At 42.2% G+C, this 14,781-nt stretch overlaps 1 protein-coding gene across 4 annotated transcripts in view; it reads right to left on the bottom strand.

Moving 5' to 3' along the window:
* The window catches only part of LOC122802489 (OX-2 membrane glycoprotein-like), a 1,536,731-nt gene that overhangs the window by 1,426,160 nt on the left and 95,790 nt on the right, over positions 1-14,781 (bottom strand). The window lies entirely within an intron of this gene.

The raw sequence follows: 14,781 nt of genomic DNA, 5'->3' as shown, positions 1-14,781 counted from the left end.
ATAAGTCTGTCAGTAGTATACACGCTGCACTGATCACACACAATTCAAAGCAGAAACATAGACCCATATATAATGAGGCATTTAAATGTAACCTACCTAAACCCCAAAGACCTCCTTGGTGAAGTACACAACTCCCTCCTTAAACAACCCTGAATTCACACCATCAAAACAACACTCACATCAACCCATACAGCTCAGGTTACCTCTACGTCTAACCCCATACTGCAAGTCACAGTGCATACACCGATGTCCCTCTCACCAGGCTGAGTAAAAAAAAAAAAAAATAGTCACAGTCGGTTGCTTATCAGGGGCCAGAACCACCACATTGCGGATGCACTCAGGTTGATGGACCACAATTACCAGTATGACTCATAGTCCATGTGGGTATAAATGACATGAGATGTACCTCCCTAGGCAATATGAAGAGGGACATCACAGAGCTCTCAGAACTGGTGTCTTAGGCTGGTATGAATGTAGCATTAAGCAGCATTTTGCCTTCTCCAACGATGATGCCACAATATGAACAAAAGATGACTGACTAATTGGCTTAGTTTCTGGTATCATTTCAAGGTGATGCAATATCGGTCAGCATAGAAAACAGTCACTGTAATGTTGTTACAAGGATAGCCCACCCACAGACCTTAGTAAACACAGACTCATTAGTCTTACTAGTCTCATATTGACCTGTTCTACTTAATGTAACATTCTCGGTCTTCGATGTATAATTGTGGAACTTTTCTCCTTGCACTTCTGCTGAAAAAGGGCAATAGCTCAGTTGGACTACTCCGGTCAACAAATGTCAAATAAAAAAAAAATTCAAAACATAGGCTTCTTGCTCAGATTTTTAGGCCATGCATACATGTACATGTTCTTTGATTCACCTTCCTGATTGTATTAAATTAAATTCTGTGTATAATACAGCACCACCTGTTAGAATACATTATAAATGTGTAGTTTTTAATGTTTTTCCTGTAAGCAATGAAACAAAACATGTGACACAATAATGACTAAACTGTTAATTTCAGAACATTTTAACCATAATCCACTCACAGTTCTGTCATTACAATCCACCAATGTCAGTCAATATGCACAATCACTGCAGAAATAAAATTCATTCAAATAATTCCCCATTAAAGAGATTGGTAACTAATGTAGAGGCGGTTTCTGGCAAGCAACTTTACATTTCAGTGTTTCATCTACAAATTCAGTTGGCTGCTGCCCATGAGGGATTAATTGCCTATGTTACATTAAAGAAAATTGGCAAACTGGTAGTACTGCAATAGGGAATGACTAAGAACCTGACAAGTTCATAGTTACTAGTCATCTTATACAATGGAGGGCGCACTCAGGAATGCAGAAAGTACAATTTTGTACCTACCATAAATGTAGATGAGTGTATTCACTGCTGCAGTCATTACACTTGGGTTATCCTGCCGTCAGGCGGTCCCGCAGTCGGCCAGAGTTCCAAAGTCTTGGTCCGCTGTCGGTTGCTGTCACTTCTTCCCTGACGTCAGTTCGCCAGGGGTATACAAGATGCAGCCAACGCCATTTTCTTCAGTTTTTCTTGCCCCAGATGTCAGGTGCCCCCAAATAGGTAGGCAATACATATTGCTAATAAAATGTACATAAAAAATAAAAACAATACCTTCAGTTACAAGCAAATACACCACAAAGGTTGTATAGGATAGAAAGGTACAGATAAGTCCCAGCTAAGAAAGTGGGGATGGAGGGAGGGTAACCTGGACTGCAGCAGTGAATACACTCAAACATCTACATTTATGGTAGGTACAAAACTGTACTATGTTCATCGCGTTTCACTGCTGCAGTCATTACACTTGGGTTGAGTCCCAAAGCTGAGGTTGGGTAGCTGGGTCTATAAAGGATTCGGGGTGGCTATGAGTCCCTGCAGCACTGCAGTGGCAAAGCCAGCTCTGGATTTAGAGTAAAGAGGCAAGCGGTAATGCTTGGTAAAGGTGTGCACTGAACTCCAAGTTGCAGCTTCCAAAATATCCTTGGTTGGTACTCCTCTGAGGAAGGCTGCTGAAGTGGCTGTTGCCCTGGTAGAATGTGGCCTAATGTTGTTAGGCACAGTTTTTCCATGCTGTGTGTAGCAGAAACGGATACAGTGTCCTATCCACTTTGAAATGGTCTGTTTTGAAATAGCCTTTCCCTGTGATCCTGCAGCATATGCGACAAACAGTTGCTCAGTTTTCCTGAAAGCCTTTGTTTTGTCCAAGTAAAGGCAAACTGCCTGTGTATGTCCAATGAGTGCAGAAGTCTCTCCCCTTTATTCTGTGGATTTGGATAAAATGTTGGCAACTGAACTGTTTGGTTAAGAGCCACACTGGATACCACCTTCGGCATAAATGTAGGGTTTGTTCTTAAAGAAACCCTGTCTTGATGAAAGATGATGAAAGGTTCCACTGCCATTAGTGCCTGTAACTCTGAGACTCTTCGTGCTGAGGTGATTGCCAGGAGCAGAGCAGTTTTCCATGACAAAAATTTTAATTCTGCTGAATTGGCTGGCTCAAAAGGTGGTAAATTAAGTTTTTCCAAGACAAAGTTGAGGTCCCAAGTTGGTGTTGGTGCTCTCCGGGGTGGTCTGATATTTTTAGCCCCTCTGAGGTGTTGCCTTAGTAATGGATGAGAGTAAATAGGAGGATCCATGTTGTAATGAGCTGAAATGACAGAGGCGTGGATCTTAATAGATGAAAAGGATAGACCTTTGTCCAGCATCTAAGTTAAGTATTGTAATATCTGAGGAATATTTGGAACAAGAAGGTCAAGGCCTTGAGCCTGGTTCCAAGCGCAGAATCTTTTCCACTTTTCTGAATAAGATTTCCTGGTGCTGGGCCTCCTGGCCTCCAAAATGACATCCATAACAGCTTTAGAGAGAGGTGTTGACTGCTTGGCTAAGAAATCTGCCATGCAGCCAGATTTAAGGTTTTGAGCTGGCTGTACAGGATCTGATTGTTTTGCTGAGTCGGACATTGGTCTGAGGCAAGAAAGTTTCCCCAACGGGGTACGTAGCTTTATTGAAGACTTTGGCTCTGAAATTCGAAAATCCCAGGAGTCGGCTGACCGGCACTTGTGAACTGCTTTTGCTTCGGGCACCGCACGGCAAGAAAGACTGAAGAAAATGGCATTGGCTGCATCTTATATACCCCTGGCGCACTGACGTCAGGTAAGAAGTGACCGCAACCGACGCCGGACCAAGACTTTGGAACTCTGGCCGACTGCGGGACTGCCTGATGGCAGGATAACCCAAGTATAATGACTGCAGCAGTGAAACACGATGAACATCCCCCTATCCCCCCTTAAAATGCACCAAATAATCAGCAACTATGGCATTACACACCATGCCTCCATATCTCGCCTCCATACCTCTCAACCTCTTAGCACAAAAAATCTGGTCAAAGCATAAAATAAGGAGGGGACAATGGCCCCAAAATAGGGACAGATTATAAATATTGCTCTTATAGACTTAAAAAGTGATAGAGTAACAGCATTTGTTGTAACATGCATTTTCTGAAGGAAATGAAATCTGAAACTCAACTGTATGACATCAATTTTATGATAAGAAAAATGAGGCAAAAATCTGGACAGTCTAAAAAATACTGGATAGTTGAGAGGTAGGCATACACGTCAAAATCTGGACAAAGCCTTAAAAAATGGGGATACTATGGCCCAAAACATAGGGATAGATTTTAAGTATTGCTCTTTTTAACTTAGAAAGTTGCTATAATGATAGGATTTGCGAGGGCATGCATATTCTGAAGGATATGAAGTTTAAAACTCATTTATTGACTTCAGTCCTCCCCTCCGATTTGCCACAAAACCTCACATTTTTGGAGAAACGCACCAAAACTATGTGGCTAAATCAGGACACTTCAGCGGTATGTTGAACACACAGACACACACACACACACACACACACACACACACACACACACACACACACACACCTACTTTCTCTTTGCTCTCGCACACATACATACACATAACATGTACCTTCTGTCTGCTGTCATTCAGCAACACACACATACACATACCTACTCACTCACATAGCAAAACACACACACACACACACACACACACACACACACCTCTCACATACAGCAATACACACACATTATCTCGGATACAAACACAATGAAAAGTTTACAATTTATACACACAAATTGTCTTCCACACAGAAACTGACGGAACCGCTACTTTAACTTATACACAGACACCAACATTCTCTCTGCTCTCACACATACACACCTACCTTCTCTCTGCTGTCACACAGCAACACACACATATGCATACAGACTCCCTCATACAGCAAACACACACACGTGCACACACACACACACACACACACACACCGCAACAAAACAAATAAAATGAACAAATGCACACACTAAAAAAACCCATCATAAAGCATGTCCCCAACCCCAACCCTGAAGGCCCCATCGTTTCATAAAAAGTAAATTCCCTATCCCTTTCTAAATCGTAACATTTCATTACTGCCTAAACCTAAAATTCCTGTCCCTACTCCACTCTCTGTTCCCATACCAACATCTAAAAGCGTGTGTGTGTGCGTGTGTGTGTGTGTGTGTGTGTGTGTGTGTGTGTGTGTGTGTGTGTGTGTGTGTGTGTGTGTGTGTGTGTGTATACTTTTAATAAGTTATGTAAGGGCTTGCACAAGTGTGTAAATACTGAGCACATGTAAGTCTGACTGCCATTTTGTAGTTACTGTTGATATGTAAGCATGTATGTATGTAACTAGCTTGCTTGTATTTTATGATGCTGCTATCCACCCTGATGCGTTTCTATGTATTAAAGCATCTAAACGAAATACCCCACCTGCTTGCCGTCTATGTGAGAGAGGAACGAGCAACACTTGGGAGACTGAACAACAGTAGCTCTATGACTTTTGAGACAGAATTCCAAGTATAATGTGAATAAATAGATTAATCTGGGTACCTAGGCAAGGGGGAGTCCAATGGAAGGGAGGGAGATTCCCGATGAAGTATTATATCCACTTTGGTTTACCTTCAGAACCCAACTTTCTCTAAAACAATCCAATTCCAGTAAAGAGGATGGAGTGTCAGAAACAGAAATGTTTCCAGAGCTGGGGGCAAATAATCCATCATCTTGATCAGTGCTGTAGTAGCCGTAACTATATGGTTTATATCTTCCAGAGCATATAACAGACGGGCAGCTTCCAAAGCTTCATGGTACATTCCATGGGTCTTAACCATTAGTCAGATTCAAATAAGCTGACTACAAAGAGCGGTTTGGGCACCAACCCCTTCAAGAGCTTTCCAGTGACCAAACAGCAAGCTCTGCTTAGGCTTACGAGGACGGACAGTTGGGTTATGCTGCTTTTCTGCTGGGCCGACAAGCTTTCTTTGGGGAAAGAAATCTTGCATTTTACAAAAATAAAAGTTATGTACTCACCCTAATGTTCCATCTGCATTGTCCATATTCATTCTTCCTCACTGATGGGTCATGCAAAAGGCTCAGCCACATTTTCTAAACTTTGTAGTGCATTATGGGAAGAGGAGGAGCTTGAGACTAGGATCCAGTGTCCCTAACTCCTCAGATTGAGTTTACTGCTTACTCATTTAAAAGGTGAGACGGCTAAAGAAAAAAATAAGGCTGAAATTTGGAACATGAAAACTTTTATATAATCCTAAATCCTTCTAAGAATGACAATGCTGGGGGAGATGGTTGGGAGGGAAAGTGAGGAAGAATGAAAATGGAAAACACAGATGGAACATTCTGGTGAGTGCATAACTTCTTTATCTGATGTTGTCCTTTTCATTCTTCCTCAATGATGGGTCAGAATACACAGCAATGTAACTCTCAGGAGGCCCTCAAAGAGGAATATGTAGGAGCACTGTCGATCCAAAGAAAGCCTTGCTTTTGGAAACAGGTAGATATCAAATGCTAATGGTATGAGGGTGGAGAATTAGGTAATTGGGAATATGTATTTCTGGGAGCGTAATGAGATGGCAGACTTAAAAAAAAAAGAGAATTGTGGAACAATACATGCTGAATAATGTTTTGGAGAACGAATGAAGTTTAAAAGAAGGCAGGATTTGAATGAGCTATGTAATGTTTCACTGACAATGTTTGCAACTTAAAATATGTCAATGTGATTTGCTTTCATTTACTTAAATTTATGATTGTGTAGATGTTTCTTGTAAAAAAAAAAAAAGAAAGAAAAGAAAAGAAAAAAAGATGACAAACTTGACATCTAGGAATAAAGTTCAAGCTATAAAATGATTTACCTATCCTGTGTTAAATTACAGTTTTGGTGCGATTAGCTGTTCCCAAAAGGTATTGTATCAGTGGGACAGTAAAATAATAAAAATGCTTCATGCTTACCAAAATGAAATATAAATATCATTGTACACCAAGATTATATATTCCATGCTGTGAATTAGGTACAGGCCTCCTCAAAACTGATTACATGTATAGATCTGCAGCCGTGGGGCAACATACATATCTGCTGACCTCATCAGATCCAAACAATCTTGAAAGTCTTAACACATGAGAAGATGAAGTCCAAGATAAACACTCTGCTTAGTTTAGAAGAAGCATTCAAGTGGCAAACAGGAATGGAAATCAAAACCAGAAGTTGACAAAAATCATACAGCAACTGAATGTGCAAACAGAAGAAAGAATGTAAGGAAAAGGAACAGAGGAGAATAAAGCATGTGGAAAAATCCATAAATACAGCAAGTATAGAGATCTCCTAGAACAACCTCATGGTGATACGGATAACCTCATGGTGATACAGATTTGACACATGAATGGATAAAGGGGAAGTGCGGAGAGCACCCCAGCCTTACCTGGTTACTCATCCTATCATATACTCAGATCACAAACTGTGGACAGCAAAGCCAAAGGAGGTGGAGTTTCAATTTATATTAAAGACGCACACCTCCAGACTGGTCAAACAGTATGACACACAGGAGACACTCCAGGTGCAGTTAACCATTGACAAGACCCCTATTCAAACATACCTAGCTACAGGCCAACAAATTTGACTCAGGATGCCCACTCCACCTATTTGGACCTCTTTGATTCTATCAAGATTCAACCCTTTACCCTGATCCTGGCCAACTTTAACTATCCAACCATAGACCGGAAAAACTCATGCCAGAACACAAATGCCCAGAGATTCCTTGATTTTATCAATGCACATGTCTTGGAGCAGCTAGTCGATACCTCCACAAGAGGTGATAATATATTGGACTTGGTATTAATCAACATGAGTAACTGCTGCAGCATCCCTACAGTATCATCCTCCCTGGTAAGGTTCAACCATAAAGTTGTCACTTTCAAAGTCCGCATCTCCCCGACCCCCCTCTAGCTAGGGTCAAACAAAAAACTTCTCTAGAGCAGATTACAACCTCCTGAGGGATAGTATAAACAGCTTCACAGCCCCCTCCCCCTCTGTTGGAAATGGCACCAATGTCCAAATCTACACCAAAGTACTATACGAGCACTTGTATAGATGAATGGAATCAGGAATACCTGACAAGACACAATTATCCTCCGCAAGGAAGAGTAAACTGTCTGGTGGACATCTGCAATAAATAAACTATATAACAAAAGGAAAAAAATTGCTCTCCAGGACCAAGAAGGAGCAGGGGTCCAATTGGAAGCAATCGCTCTTTAGCCTGAACAAACAAATAAGAGCACTAGTGAAATCCTCTAAAGTCAACTTCGAGTCCAAACTGGCCACATCTACTAGAGACAATCACAAGGCCTTCTTCATATATGTCCGCAATCTCAAAGGAAGCACCCAGATCTGTTCAGAACTAGTGGTTAAGGATACTCCATGCACAAATACTGTAGATATAGCCAACCTACTGGCTGACAGATTCACTGAAGACTTCACCCCTCTGTCCCCCATCAGTAAACCAGGACATCCCCAGTACCTGCCCCCCCCACCCATTATCCCTAGGGAACTGGTCACCACTGCCCTCTCAAAGGCAAACAATATAGTATCCATGGGACCCGATAACATCCCGGGCTGCATCCTACATGAACTCAGGCATGAACTTGCAGCAGTGTTAGGCACCCTATTCAACCAAAGCCTGAATACCGGCTTTGTCCCAGCAAAGTGGAGGACAGCCACTGTCATCCCTTTGTACAAAGGTGGAGCATCCACCGATCCAGGAAATTATAGCCCAATCAGCCTAACTAGCCTGATCTTCAAAGACATGGAACGGATTATCATGGACCCCATTAACAAAAACATTGGTAACCCCCCCAACACTCGACCCAACACAGTTTGATTTTGTGACGGGGAGGTCATGTCTGTTAAATCTGGTCGACTTCTTTGAGACAGTCACCAAAGCCATGGATGAGGGGAAGATGTTGCACACCGCCTACCTTGACCTGGTCAAGGCCTTCAACACTATTCCCCACTCAGGCATAGTAGACAAACTCTCTCAACTAAGTATCAATCCATATGTTATCAGATGGGTAGCAAACTGGCTCACTGATAGAATCCACCTAATCAAAATAGGGGAAGCTAACTCAAGCAGAAGACACGTAATGAGTGGCGTACCACAGGGATCAGTCTTGGGGCCTCTGTTATTCGGGATATACTTCTCTGAGATGCAGGCCAAAACCAGTATGCTGTGGCTGACCAAGTTTGCAGATGACTGCAAGCTGGGTGTGGTCATAAATTCCCCAAGTGATGTGGACGTCCTCCAAGAGGGTCTCACCCAAACAAATGACTGGTTCCAGAAACATGGCCTCAAGCTGAATGCCAAAAGATGCATCATCCCTTTTGGGGAGAGCGATGTCCCCACCTGGGCAGCCAAGTGCTCCAGATTATGCAGAATGCGCCGCATTCAACGATAAATGAAGCCACTGTTCCTCTGTAGCTTCGGGGGCACCAACCCCTTCAAGAGCTTTCCAGTGACCAAACAGCAAGCTCTGCTTAGGCTTACGAGGACGGACAGTTGGGTTATGCTGCTTTTCTGCTGGGCCGACAAGCTTTCTTTGGGGAAAGAAATCTTGCATTTTACAAAAATAAAAGTTATGTACTCACCCTAATGTTCCATCTGCATTGTCCATATTCATTCTTCCTCACTGATGGGTCATGCAAAAGGCTCAGCCACATTTTCTAAACTTTGTAGTGCATTATGGGAAGAGGAGGAGCTTGAGACTAGGATCCAGTGTCCCTAACTCCTCAGATTGAGTTTACTGCTTACTCATTTAAAAGGTGAGACGGCTAAAGAAAAAAATAAGGCTGAAATTTGGAACATGAAAACTTTTATATAATCCTAAATCCTTCTAAGAATGACAATGCTGGGGGAGATGGTTGGGAGGGAAAGTGAGGAAGAATGAAAATGGAAAACACAGATGGAACATTCTGGTGAGTGCATAACTTCTTTATCTGATGTTGTCCTTTTCATTCTTCCTCAATGATGGGTCAGAATACGCAGCAATGTAACTCTCAGGAGGCCCTCAAAGAGGAATATGTAGGAGCACTGTCGATCCAAAGAAAGCCTTGCTTTTGGAAACAGGTAGATATCAAATGCTAATGGTATGAGGGTGGAGAATTAGGTAATTGGGAATATGTATTTCTGGGAGCGTAATGAGATGGCAGACTTAAAAAAAAAAAGAGAATTGTGGAACAATACATGCTGAATAATGTTTTGGAGAACGAATGAAGTTTAAAAGAAGGCAGGATTTGAATGAGCTATGTAATGTTTCACTGACAATGTTTGCAACTTAAAATATGTCAATGTGATTTGCTTTCATTTACTTAAATTTATGATTGTGTAGATGTTTCTTGTAAAAAAAAAAAAAGAAAGAAAAGAAAAGAAAAAAAGATGACAAACTTGACATCTAGGAATAAAGTTCAAGCTATAAAATGATTTACCTATCCTGTGTTAAATTACAGTTTTGGTGCGATTAGCTGTTCCCAAAAGGTATTGTATCAGTGGGACAGTAAAATAATAAAAATGCTTCATGCTTACCAAAATGAAATATAAATATCATTGTACACCAAGATTATATATTCCATGCTGTGAATTAGGTACAGGCCTCCTCAAAACTGATTACATGTATAGATCTGCAGCCGTGGGACTACATACATATCTGCTGACCTCATCAGATCCAAACAATCTTGAAAGTCTTAACACATGAGAAGATGAAGTCCAAGATAAACACTCTGCTTAGTTTAGAAGAAGCATTCAAGTGGCAAACAGGAATGGAAATCAAAACCAGAAGTTGACAAAAATCATACAGCAACTGAATGTGCAAACAGAAGAAAGAATGTAAGGAAAAGGAACAGAGGAGAATAAAGCATGTGGAAAAATCCATAAATACAGTAAGTATAGAGATCTCCTAGAACAACCTCATGTTGATACGGATAACCTCATGGTGATACAGATTTGACACATGAATGGATAAAGGGGAAGTGCGGAGAGCACCCCAGCCTTACCTGGTTACTCATCCTATCATATACTCAGATCACAAACTGTGGACAGCAAAGCCAAAGGAGGTGGAGTTTCAATTTATATTAAAGACACACACCTCCAGACTGGTCAAACAGTATGACACACAGGAGACACTCCAGGTGCAGTTAACCATTGACAAGACCCCTATTCAAACATACCTAGCTACAGGCCAACAAATTTGACTCAGGATGCCCACTCCACCTATTTGGACCTCTTTGATTCTATCAAGATTCAACCCTTTACCCTGATCCTGGCCAACTTTAACTATCCAACCATAGACCGGAAAAACTCATGCCAGAACACAAATGCCCAGAGATTCCTTGATTTTATCAATGCACATGTCTTGGAGCAGCTAGTCGATACCTCCACAAGAGGTGATAATATATTGGACTTGGTATTAATCAACATGAGTAACTGCTGCAGCATCCCTACAGTATCATTCTCCCTGGTAAGGTTCGACCATAAAGTGGTCAGTTTCAAAGTCCGCATCTCCCCTGAGCCCCCTCTAGCTAGGGTCGAACAAAAAACTTCTCTAGAGCAGATTACAACCTCCTGAGGGATGGTATAAACTGCTTCACAGCCCCCTCCCCCTCTGTTGGAAATGGCACCAATGTCCAAATCTACACCAAAGTACTATACGAGCACTTGTATAGATGAATGGAATCAGGAATACCTGACAAGACACAATTATCCTCCGCAAGGAAGAGTAAACTGTCTGGTGGACATCTGCAATAAATAAACTATATAACAAAAGGAAAAAATTGCTCTCCAGGACCAAGAAGGAGCAGGGGTCCAATTGGAAGCAATCGCTCTTTAGCCTGAACAAACAAATAAGAGCACTAGTGAAATCCTCTAAAGTCAACTTCGAGTCCAAACTGGCCACATCTACTAGAGACAATCACAAGGCCTTCTTCATATATGTCCGCAATCTCAAAGGAAGCACCCAGATCTGTTCAGAACTAGTGGTTAAGGATACTCCATGCACAAATACTGTAGATATAGCCAACCTACTGGCTGACAGATTCACTGAAGACTTCACCCCTCTGTCCCCCATCAGTAAACCAGGACATCCCCAGTACCTGCCCCCCCCACCCATTATCCCTAGGGAACTGGTCACCACTGCCCTCTCAAAGGCAAACAATATAGTATCCATGGGACCCGATAACATCCCGGGCTGCATCCTACATGAACTCAGGCATGAACTTGCAGCAGTGTTAGGCACCCTATTCAACCAAAGCCTGAATACCGGCTTTGTCCCAGCAAAGTGGAGGACAGCCACTGTCATCCCTTTGTACAAAGGTGGAGCATCCACCGATCCAGGAAATTATAGCCCAATCAGCCTAACTAGCCTGATCTTCAAAGACATGGAATGGATTATCATGGACCCCATTAACAAAAACATTGGTAACCCCCCCAACACTCGACCCAACACAGTTTGATTTTGTGACAGGGAGGTCATGTCTGTTAAATCTGGTCGACTTCTTTGAGACAGTCACCAAAGCCATGGATGAGGGGAAGATGTTGCACACCGCCTACCTTGACCTGGTCAAGGCCTTCAACACTATTCCCCACTCAGGCATAGTAGACAAACTCTCTCAACTAAGTATCAATCCATATGTTATCAGATGGGTAGCAAACTGGCTCACTGATAGAACCCACCTAATCAAAATAGGGGAAGCCAACTCAAGCAGAAGACCCATAATGAGTGGCGTACCACAGGGATCAGACTTGTGGCCTCTGTTATTCGGGATATACTTCTCTGAGATGCAGGCCAAAACCAGTATGCTGTGGCTGACCAAGTTTGCAGATGACTGCAAGCTGGGTGTGGTCATAAATTCCCCAAGTGATGTGGACGTCCTCCAAGAGGGTCTCACCCAAACAAATGACTGGTTCCAGAAACATGGCCTCAAGCTGAATGCCAAAAGATGCATCATCCCTTTTGGGGAGAGCGATGTCCCCACCTGGGCAGCCAAGTGCTCCAGATTATGCAGAATGCGCCGCATTCAACGATAAATGAAGCCACTGTTCCTCTGTAGCTTCGGCTCCACAACACAGGTTTTCATTGGTTTGTATACCTCAATTACTGCCAATTAGCATAACAGTATACAAACCAATCAAATAGGTATGCCACTGTTCTGCACTGAACAGCATTGGCTGTGCTACACAGTTTTTGATTGGCTCGTATTCTGCAATTACAGTCAATCACCACTGCAGTATATAAACCAATCAAATAACTGTTCATGAGATCTACCCTTTCAGAGCAAATGGTACAAAACAGGATACACGTTCACGTTTACTTCACAAGTTTTGCAAGGGCTCTGCAATACGGTTACTCATTCTTAATTGTGTTGACTTTCATGGTGCAGTCTTACTAAGCAGCTTGATTTTTCTGTTACTGGGTACAGCGGTGCACTTTAGTCGTCACTCACAAAACATGCTCATGAAATGCTTAGCTTGGTATAGTAGTCTGTAGTGTATTCCAACCCATTTACAGGGTTAGAAATCTGCTCTGCAGCAAGCACAACTACTCTTCAATACTAATATACATACGGATAGAAGGTACCTGGAAACAAGAATGAAAAGAGAAATGTCGACATAAAATCAAGTAGCTTTAGCTGAAAGCATGTCATGTAAGTATTTTATTTTATGTAGAGCTAAAAGCAAAGCCCAACTTTTAGTTGACTTTCTACCTCCTCCTAGCTCAGTCGCTGTGGCTAAATGTCTGAGATTTTTTTTAATTTTTTTTAATCATAAACCCGACTGGAATATACTGTCAATGCCTGCGGGCAAAGTAAAACTACACACAGACACACACAGACACCTGAAAAGGCAATAAATATCTGGTCATAGCAAAATAAAAAATATAGTTACCTGCTGTAACAATCTCCAAACACAAAAACAAAATTGGATCCCCACTTTGATGAATCTTTTCCACATCCACTAAACAAACAGCAAAATAAGTACTAGATCTAAAGAACTAAATTTTATTTGCAACACAAACAGTACACGTTGGACAGACAGCTAAATATCTCTCAGAATTCCCATTTTCTGGGATAGGCTGTCCATATATGTGAAAATGCCAGAAAGCTACATAATTTATGAGGATCACACCAAAAACATGAGACAAACATTTGGATATTCTGCTAAATTCTGGGCAGCTGAGATGTATGACGAGGGTGAGTTAGTGTGTGTGTGTGTGTGTGTGTGTGTGTGTGTGTGTGTGTGTGTGTGTGTGTGTGTGTGTGTCCATGTGTATATTTTGGCTGAAAGGCCAAGGTCATGGTTGAGATACGTTTTTTTTGCACAGTGTGAAAATAGGGTGTTCCACATTTTGACTGTTTGCCACACATTGCTATTGTCTGTGTTCCACATTGTCCTCTTAGTAGGTTACGACCTATGTATGGTCCCTACATATCACATTAATAACAATGTCCTAAGCACGCAATCAGTCACGAGGGATTTGGGCACCCAGGTTAACAGCAACCTGACTTTTGACCGCCATGCTGCTTCCATTGTCCAGAAAGCTTTCTATGTGGTGCACCTCATAAGTAAGGGTATCTCATCCAGGGACAAGGAGATCATAACATCCCGTATTCTTCCTTATAAGGCCAATTATTGATTACAATGCCCACTTCAGTATGTACCTTGCAAAACACATGCAGCAGCTGCAGAGACCACAGATGTTCTTCACAAGAAGAATCCAGGGCCTCAAACAGCTACCCTACACAGATGGGCTAAAAGCCCTGTCCCTCTACTCAATTTCACACAGACTCCTCAGAGGTGACTTCTGTATGGCATACAAAGCAATCTCAGACCCCGCCTTGATAGGAATGCTACATATCCTCCAGTCAAGCTCCACTCGAGTGACCCACATGTGCAATCTCAACCTGGTCTGTGACATCAATAGGGCTTGTTGGTGGGAGAGATTTGTGTCCCAGAGACTCCCCCATCTGTGGAATGGACTCCCTCTCCACATCAAGCAGAGTATCTCAATATCCCTTTTCAAGCGCAACCTGGATAACTGGATGGGAAACAGAAAATACACCACTGGGATTCCACCTGTGTCCCTGCCGGACAGGGGCTTTGGGTGCTGACTTGTCAAAACATGGGCTAAACGCAAGACTAGGCTTATAAGGGCCTCAGGGCCAATAGCCTAGTAACTTCCTATGATCCTACGAACCAGGGGATGAAAGGTTAATAACAGCAGCCCAAGATGATGGTGGACTTGCATACAAATTAGTTTGCAAAGTCCACTGAACATGTGTGAGAAGCAGACATGTAGGTTCTGTAAAAAAAA

The sequence above is a fragment of the Protopterus annectens genome, chromosome 5.part0 (genome assembly GCF_019279795.1).
Source record: "Protopterus annectens isolate FY-2018-M chromosome 5.part0, PAN1.0, whole genome shotgun sequence".
Classification (NCBI taxonomy): domain Eukaryota; kingdom Metazoa; phylum Chordata; order Ceratodontiformes; family Protopteridae; genus Protopterus; species Protopterus annectens.
The sequence above is the reverse complement of the archived record's forward strand: the minus strand, read 5'-3'. Positions and strand labels throughout refer to the sequence as shown.